The sequence below is a fragment of the Vulpes vulpes genome, chromosome 5 (assembly GCF_048418805.1).
Source record: "Vulpes vulpes isolate BD-2025 chromosome 5, VulVul3, whole genome shotgun sequence".
Lineage (NCBI taxonomy): Eukaryota > Metazoa > Chordata > Mammalia > Carnivora > Canidae > Vulpes > Vulpes vulpes.
In genome coordinates, this window is record NC_132784.1 from 57335768 (window position 1) to 57344459 (window position 8692).

The window sequence follows — 8692 nt, forward strand, 5'->3', positions numbered from 1 at the left end:
ATGAGCTTAGGGATCCCTGGGTGGTGCAGCGGTTTGGCGCCTGCCTTTGGCCCAGGGTGCGATCCTGGAGACCCGGGATCGAATCCCACATCAGGCTCCCGGTGCATGGAGCCTGCTTCGCCCTCTGCCTATGTCTCTGCCTCTCTTTCTCTCTCTGACTATCATAAATAAATAAAAAAATTAAAAAAAAAGAAAAAGAATGATGAGCTTAGTTCTTTGGACCATTACCTCACCACCCCTGACGCAGTTAATCAGGGAAGCGAAGAAAAGTACAGCAAAGCATGAGGGATGGAGTGGGGCCATGTGTCCTGACAGCAGAGACTCAATAAATACCTGAGGTAAATCCAAAAGTCTAGATGAAATAGATAATATCCAAGAAAATGTAACTTAACACATGGTGTTTGAAAGCAATTAGAAAATCTGATTTGATTTAAAATAATTACAAAAAATAGAATTACCTATTAAAAATCCACCACAAAAACAGCAGCAAAACACCAAAATAAAACAAACACATGCAACAAACACAAGAGCCAAAACAGCCAGAGACTCAGACAGCTTTACAGACAATCCCACCAAGCATTATGCGAACTCACACAGTCTCCTCCAGACAATGAGGAGACGAGAGGTCCTCCTCCCTCATGTGTCACGGTGAGTGGGGCCTTCCTACCAAACTGGGACAAGTGCAGTGTGAGAGAGGAACATTCTACACCAACCTCAGCTACTCAATGGAGATGCACACAGCTGAATTAAAACAGGAACAAGTCCAATTAGCATAAAAATTTACATGATGATCAAGTTAGGTCTTGGTGCAAGAATGGCTTGATATCAAAGCTTCTATTAACACAATTTACTACCTTAACGGATAAAGGAGGAAAAATGTAAAATTACCTACTGACATGTCAATGAACATTTGACAAAATTTAACCTTTTATTAATTAATCATTAAAAAATAAGAAAAGTCTGCACACTCGTGGGGAGTTCCTTAGTCTGATAAATCTGAACCATCAAATCCCTATAGCCAAGGAGATTCTTAATTGTGAGGCATTCCAAGCATTCCCTTTGAAACCAGGAACAAATGAGCTTGCCCATTATGACCACTTCAGCGTGTTCTCGAGATGTAAATCTGCTCCCTGGGAGAAACAAAGCAAAGGTTTCTGAATTGGAAAAACTGAAGAAAAAAAAATGTTATTTTTGAGACACTGTGACATTTGGGGTCAAGAGTCCACAGATAAATTATTAGAAATAGGCAGTTCTGTACATCAACTTCACACAATCAAAGCAAACAACTTCAAAAATCTGATTTACAATAACATCTGCAATCACTGAGCAGCTGGGAATAAATCCAGGGCAGGATATGAAAGAGATTTCTTAACACGATGTTATTTGAAGTCCTGCAACATCCAAACAAATGAAGAGGTGTGTGAGGTTTATTCACAGTCCCAGGTGATGCATGTCTGTGAGAGAGCCTCTAAAAGGACATTGGACATTATTTACTGTGGATTCAGTGTGTCCCTGGCCTTGTTCGATATATAACAGGGATGCGGCTGCTGGCTGTGTGTCCTATGGATGGTCTCTCCCACATGCAAAAGATGCCCACATAAGTCATTCATAAGAGCATTATATGCAGCCAAGTTTATTTTATTTTCAAGATTTTATGTACTTATTTGAGAGAGAGAGAGAGAGAAACCAAAAGTGGGGTGGAGGGGCAGAGGGAGAATCAGGCTCCCCACTGAGCAGGGAGTGTGACATCGGACTCAATCCCAGGACCCCGAGATCACGACCCACGCCAAAGGCAGACGCTTCACCCACGGAGCCCCCCAGGTGCCCCACGAGCAGCTGATTTTAAATAAAGAAAACAACATAAATTTTTATGCAGAGCAGAATGGAAAAATTCTGGCAGAAAATTGATTAAGTTCTGGAGCTAGGTGTATCAACGTGGTAAATATAAAAAAATTAAATATAAAATGATGAAAACAGTTTGCTGAAAAAACATGGAATGATCCCATTTATAAAAACGTATCAACACAAACGTTTGTTACATCATTTATGGAAATAATAAAGAACATACATAGCTACCATGCCAGGGATCGAGAACCTCCCCCTTCCAGGTGAGAGGCCTCTGGGAGGAAGAGAACAAAATTGTGAAGGCCATACGGGGGGCTAGGAAGGTACCTGTTCTATTATTCTAAAATCAAAAAGAAATAAGGAAAGAGAAATCTTCCCAAAAAAATTGTAGCAAAATATCCAGATGTGATAAAGCCAGAGCTTTATCTGGCTGTGTCTTGTGTGATTTTCTGTACTTTTGTATAAGCTTCAAACAGTAAGGGAGGAGAGAAGGGGCAAGGAGAGGAGGACAAAGTTGACCTCCCTGCATTGCTAAGTAGGAGATATTTCGTATTTGCAGTTAGCAGGGTGGTGAAAGCCTCCAACATGTCTCTAAGTTTTGTTTTGTATTTTCCTTTTTTTCCCCATTACTGTGCATTTCTTTTTCTTAATTGCATTATTCGTCCAGTCTTGAGTTTCTGTGAAAGTGGGCAGCCTCCTACGCAGTGAGGTGAGGCTCTTTGAAATGCCAGCGCTCCACTCTCAGGCTCTCTGTCCAGGGTGCCGTGGGTGCTGGGGTCTGGGAACCAGTCGGGGTCAGGACAGCATGTGAGGGGCGCGTATGCAGCTTTCCTCCTCACGTCTGCAGACGTGGAACCGAGGGCGCACTGGCAGTGTGGAAGCGGGCACCGGGCTAGCCTGCCAAGCTGCAGCACCACTTTCCTCCTCCTGCTATGAAAATAAAACCCCAGGAGACATTGTGAGGCACAAATGCTGTGAATTGAGAGCAAAATAATGGATGCATTTGAGCAGTTCAACAAATGGCCCAACTAAGTTAAAAATCAAACATTTTTTGGCATCCTACAATCTAATAAAAAAAAAAAACTGACTAAAGTTTTAACTGGTTGTGATCGTGATTGCCAATATAGCCTGGAACACACAGAGAAAAGTGTTCACGTAGAATTTATCCCTCGCACCATCTGGAAGACCTCAGTGAGATTTATTTCAGAGTTATAAAAAGATATAAGGAACATAATGGATCTTTGCCAAACTCAAAAAGATGAGCTCTGTTCTCATGGTGACTCCCCCACTGCGTGTCTTCTTCGGCATCAGGACACATTCTTTATTCTTGCAGGACCTTCACATAGCATTTGTCAGGCAGCCCTGGAAACAGCTGCCGGGCAAAGTCTCTTCCCGCCTCCGGGCAGGAATGGTTCCCAGCAGAAGCCGGACGAGCCGAGGGGCAACCCCCGACACGGGTGCCTGCAGGTCTCACCCCACCATGGCCTCAGGAGGCAGAGAGAGCAGTAGGTTCACCCCGGCCCTGTAAATACCGGGGCCTACAGCGTTATAGGAAAACTAGTATGTAGCCATGAAAGGGACAATGAATCTGTCCCCTTCCACGTCCCTGCCACTTACATCTTGCTGGATGACTTCTCATCTGGGGACAAAGTATTCAGAGACACCATCTCTCCCTGGAGACGCCTGTGCCCACCGACCACCAGGTGGGTGAGCAGGCGTGTGGGGCGGCGACATAAATGGGCAGATGCAGACGTGGCTTCTCTCCTTTTGTCATTTACTAGCAGTGGCGATGAAGCCAAAGGTAACAGCAGTGGTGCTTCCTCAGGCAGGGCTCAAGCACTTCTCTGGCCACGGGACAGGCAGGGGTCTGACATGAAGTTGCTTGTCATGAAGTTGAAATGCCTGCAAGGGACAAAGAGAGAAGATGCGGGATGAGGGAGGCACAGAGACTGGCCAGGCTCGGGAAAAGGGATGCTGGTGCCTGCATGGGACCCTGTGTGCACCTGCTGCCAGAGTCCTGGCAGCAGCCAGCTTCTTGTCCCCAGAAGAGGTGCAGCCTCTGACCACTGGGCCCACAAAACAGGCCACCACCCCCACCTCACAGTGGCCTCTGGAGTCCCACCACCACGTGCAGCCATGGCCACCACCAAACCCTGCCCATGGGGGTGGCAGGCAAGAAGCCACTCCTCTTCCTGCCTTTGGGCATCCTGCTGGCATCTCCTCATGGTAACCCTCACTGGAAGTTGACTGGCAAAACCCAGGGGATGGTCTGCTGACACCCACCTTCCAATGGAGAGCAGGATTCCCCGATGGCAGGAGAGGGGCTGAGACAGGGCAGGTAAGTGGGCTTGCATTTTGTTGAGCACCTGTTCTGTGCCAGCCACTGCCCTACGTGCTAAACAGGCTTCAACTCATCCAAACCTCAGAACAGCCCTATGAACTTGGTACCACTATTATTTCCATTTTTGAGACAAGGCAGCCAAGTTTCAAAGCAACCAACTTGCCCATCCTCACAGCTACTGAGTGACTACGACAGACTTGTACACCCTCAGAGCTCAGCCCATGGCCAGGTGCCTGCATTTAGATGTTTGTTTTTAATTTTTTGTCATTTTTTAAAAAAGATTTTATTTATTTATTCATGAGAGACACAGAGAGAGGCAGAGACACATACAGAGAGAGAAGCAGTCTGCCTGCGGGGAGCCCGATTTGGGACTGGATTCCAGGACCTCAGGTCACGCCCTGAGGGGAAGGCAGATGCTCAACCACTGAGCCACCCACATATTCCAATTTTTCATCATTAAAACAATAAATATCCCTGAGTCCATCCAGACATAAATAATCAAACAAGTAGCCGAATGGAGAGAACGGACAAATTTCCTGTGCAGAAGAATTCCAAATAACCTGTGGAGACACTCTGTCCTCAAGGAGGCAGGGAGCAACGTCTTCCCTCCGTAAGTGTGGGCTGCACATGACTTCCTTCCAAAGAACACAGCATGGATGGGGGCAGGGAGACTCTGCGAGGTCATACATGCCTTGGCCGGGGGCTGATGGTCAATTCCCACACTGGAAGGTCATGTTGGCAGTGTATGACATGATGTGTTGGATGTATCAGCTTACCTCTGTGGTCCTGCTTCCCAAACCCGTAGCCTCAGTCTCAATTGAGAAAAGCACCAGGAAATCCCAATAGAAGACCATCTTAGGAGCTGCCTGGCCAGTCCTCCCCCAAACTATCAAGGCCTTCAAAAATAAGCAATATCTGAGAAACTGTCATGGCCCAGAGGCGCCCAAGGAGACATGACGACCAGAAGTGATGCAGGGTCCCAGGTGAGATCCTGGGACAGGAAAAAAAGTCTCAGATAAGAACTATGGAACCCTGAACCGAGTATGAACATTAGTTAGTAATAACATACCAGTATTGGGTCTCTAACCCTGGCGGATATACCACCCTGAAACGAGATGCTAATAATAGGAAACTGTGTACTCGCTGTGCAATTTTTTTCTGCACATCTAAAATTATTCCAAAATAAAAAGTTTACTTTTAGAAAATGACTGAACTTCACCCTAAAGCAATTGGTGCTCAGCGATGACTCTCACTTTTCATTAGTAATAGAGAAAGATATCATTCATTTTTTTAATTGCCTTATTAGTTTACCTGAATACTACCCGCTTAGGTCTCAGAAATATGGGACCCGCGCCTGCCCACACCCCATACACAGGCCTGCAGGCTCTCCCTGCACACAGCGTGCAGCAAGGGCATTGCTGACGGGTCGGCCCCAGGGTAGACCGGGGAGGTGGCTTCCTGGGGGGCCCCTGAAGGACCTCACCTCCCCGATTCTTAACAAACAAGAGGAGTGAGCAACCCAGATCGACGCAACCCCACCCACCGTCGGGGTGGACGGACCAAGACGAGCCCAGCCATCTCTCCACCTTGGGGTCATCTGGTGAAAAGGCACCAGAAGGAAGAGTTTTAGGAGGACAAACATTTATCATGGTCTCAGAAACGTAGTGTCTTTAGAAATGCTGCAGGACTTTCCACACCACCGTTCCCCCCACCTCCGACCCTCACTCTGAGATGTGCATGGGATGTGGCTCCCCTCGCAGGGTGGGTGTCGAGGTCTGCAGGGAGGCGTCGTTTTTGTCCAGTTGTCTTGGGTGGATGAGATTGATGCATTGGAAGTCATGACCAACACTTTTGAAATATAGAAATATACCTGCTAAAAAGACGTTCCAAGGACGAGATTGAGCTGAAAACAGAGTAACATAGCTGCCCATTGGATGACACTGTCTCCTGAAAACTGACAACCGGGCAGACATCCACAGTGATCATTGTCTCTTTCTAATTTTTTTTTTCCAATATCGAACAATCCCTGAGTCCTTCTCCCTCCTCTTGGAATGGATGGACTGTGTCTGTGTGTACCATACAGAAATAACCCATGTGATCCCACCTCTTTTGTGGTCTGAGCTTCGGAGAACGCTCTGGCTGGTGACCGTCCAGTGGCCCCACATCACACACACCAAATGATTCATTAGGGCGGGACTGTTCAAACACAGAGCTGGGGTGGGCTCCCCAAAACCTGAGAGGCTTCATCAGGGGTAGGTCTCCAGCCGAGTACCTGGCTCCCACCATTGTGATCAGGTCAACAAACATCGAGCCGTCTGCCCACCCCAGAATCGGATGTCGTTACTCTGCCCGGCGTGAGCTCTAATCCTTACCGTTAAATAAGATGAACTTACTCTTCCCCAGCATTAGCTTCATAGCGTCCTCTTAAATAAGAACAGACTAAAGATCCCAAAATGCCCCAAAGTTATTCTCCAAAGACAATGTTGCCGATGACTTATCCTAGATCAATCACCATTGAAGGTCGCCTGTCCTATTTGGCAATATTTGCTCTGTAACTAATAAAGATCAGCCTGCAGTTATTTATATTAGGTTATCATCTCTCCAGGGTGAAGCTTAATCCATTTTGCAATGTTTTTCCCAACAAGACAACATGAGTTTCTCTGCCTGAAAATGAATTAAGTGCGCGATTTCTAAATATGGGATCTGACATTGTTCTTGTTACAAAAAGCAATTTATTCCCCAAAAGGCTTACACTTCAAAGGTTATATAAAAAGGTTCAAATATCAATGCTATCCATTTTTCAATTACTGGGCTTCCTAACACCACTGGCTTTTGGACAGATAAGCAGTGGTATCAGTTTTCTTATTCAACATCTTATAGGTTTCCAATTCCACAGCACAGAGAAAGCAAATTTATTGTAATACATTTAGCTGCTTTGGAAACAGCAGGACCCAGTCTGTTTCCTCCAAGAGTACGGAAGGTATCAAATAGCATCTTAAAGGGATATTTATGAAGTGCCTGATACTAATGATGGCAATTGTAGATACAGCTTCAAGTGTCTACCTATAAACAGTCTCATACGTATATGTATATATACAAAGGTGAGGGGGCTGGGGAACACTATTTCAACGTATGAAAACTAAGGAGCCATGAAAACAATCCAAACATCTCCCAAAAGATAATCTACAGACACTTGTGCTTTCCTAAGAGGGAAGGAAAAAAATCCTTTTGTCTTCTGTTGTGCCGGCAGATAAAAGGAAATAACATCATTCATACTTTCCCTCTGACAATTATAAGGAAATCTTTGGATTTCATGGGAAGGATTATACAGTAAAAATAAATAATGCCTTGATACTCAGAGGGAATTTTTATTTTTTTGCTGCCAAATCAAACATGTCACACAAGATTTTCCATAATTGGGCAATAAGGATGGAACAGTCCGATTTATATATTTCGGGGGCAGGTTGTTTGTGTTTTTGTTTTTGGAGGAGAGGGAGAGTCCAGTGAGGAGCCTGACTCGGGGCTCAATCTTGTGACCCTGAGATCATGACCTGAGCGGAAACCACAATTTGGTTGTGTAACCGCTGGAGCCACTGAGCACCCCTGATTTATACATTTGAGTAGATCCTTCTCTGGGAGAGAAGAAAACTTACCACCAACGGGAGGTGACAGTGATCACAAGAGCCACAGAGGCCGGGACGTGGTGGCAGCCGGCGGGGGCGAGCCCTGTGGAGTCCTGCCCGTGGAGCCGCGGGTCCCCAGCACGGGCGTCCGGGGTCAGGGCCATGGCTGTGGTGAGAGTCGGGTCTGCGCTTGGAGCGGGGAGCCCTCTGCCCTGCGGGGAGCCCGCCCCAGCACCCAGTCACCAAGCACCGCGCGCACGGCCTCCCCCTGAGGCAGATCAGGGCACCGGGTGCTTGCAGGGAGTTCCTGGGTCAGACGCCGAAGCCGCGGGATGGCCAGCAGCTACAGAAAGTGCCACGTCAGACAGAGGACGAGGAGAGGGGCGAGGCCGAGCCCACAGGCTCTGAAGCAACCCCGGAAGCTGGGGCGCCTTCTGGGCTCAGCACGCTGCGGGGTCAGGAGCCACAGAGCAGAGGCAGAGGGGACCCCAGACAGGATTCATGTGCACCCCCAGGCCTGGACACAGAAGTGGGGACCCCGGGGAAACAGGCCCCTTGTTCAGCGCTGCTAGGACACTGAAGATGGCAGCGTCAGGTGCACTTGACCTTCCCACGGGCCCGTCCTAGCAAGGGCTCACACTCAGCTCCCGTCCCGCTCCCCATTCCTCTCCCCACATCTCCTCTTCCTAGAAGGTGCCTCTTTATTTTCCAAAATACTCCTCTTATGTCATCCTGCTTTTCAAACACACACCGGTCCCAGTGTACCTCTCATTATTCCGTCTCCTTTCCCTGGAAAAGGATACGCTACTCTTTCTGTAACCCCGGATGCTAAGCCATGCACATCAAGCCATGACTGTCCTGTCCAGACACTTAGCTACAGCAC

The 8692-nt window shown here is 47.4% G+C and overlaps 1 long non-coding RNA gene across 1 annotated transcript; it reads right to left on the bottom strand.

Moving 5' to 3' along the window:
• Positions 1–903: 903 nt before the first annotated feature.
• On the bottom strand, positions 904–8094 carry LOC140599017 (uncharacterized). Its single transcript, XR_012001600.1, has 3 exons — positions 7840–8094; positions 3463–3747; positions 904–2775 (listed from the first exon to the last, which is right to left on the bottom strand). It is a non-coding gene; the product is annotated as an uncharacterized lncRNA (long non-coding RNA).
• Between the last annotated feature and the right edge of the window lie 598 nt (positions 8095–8692).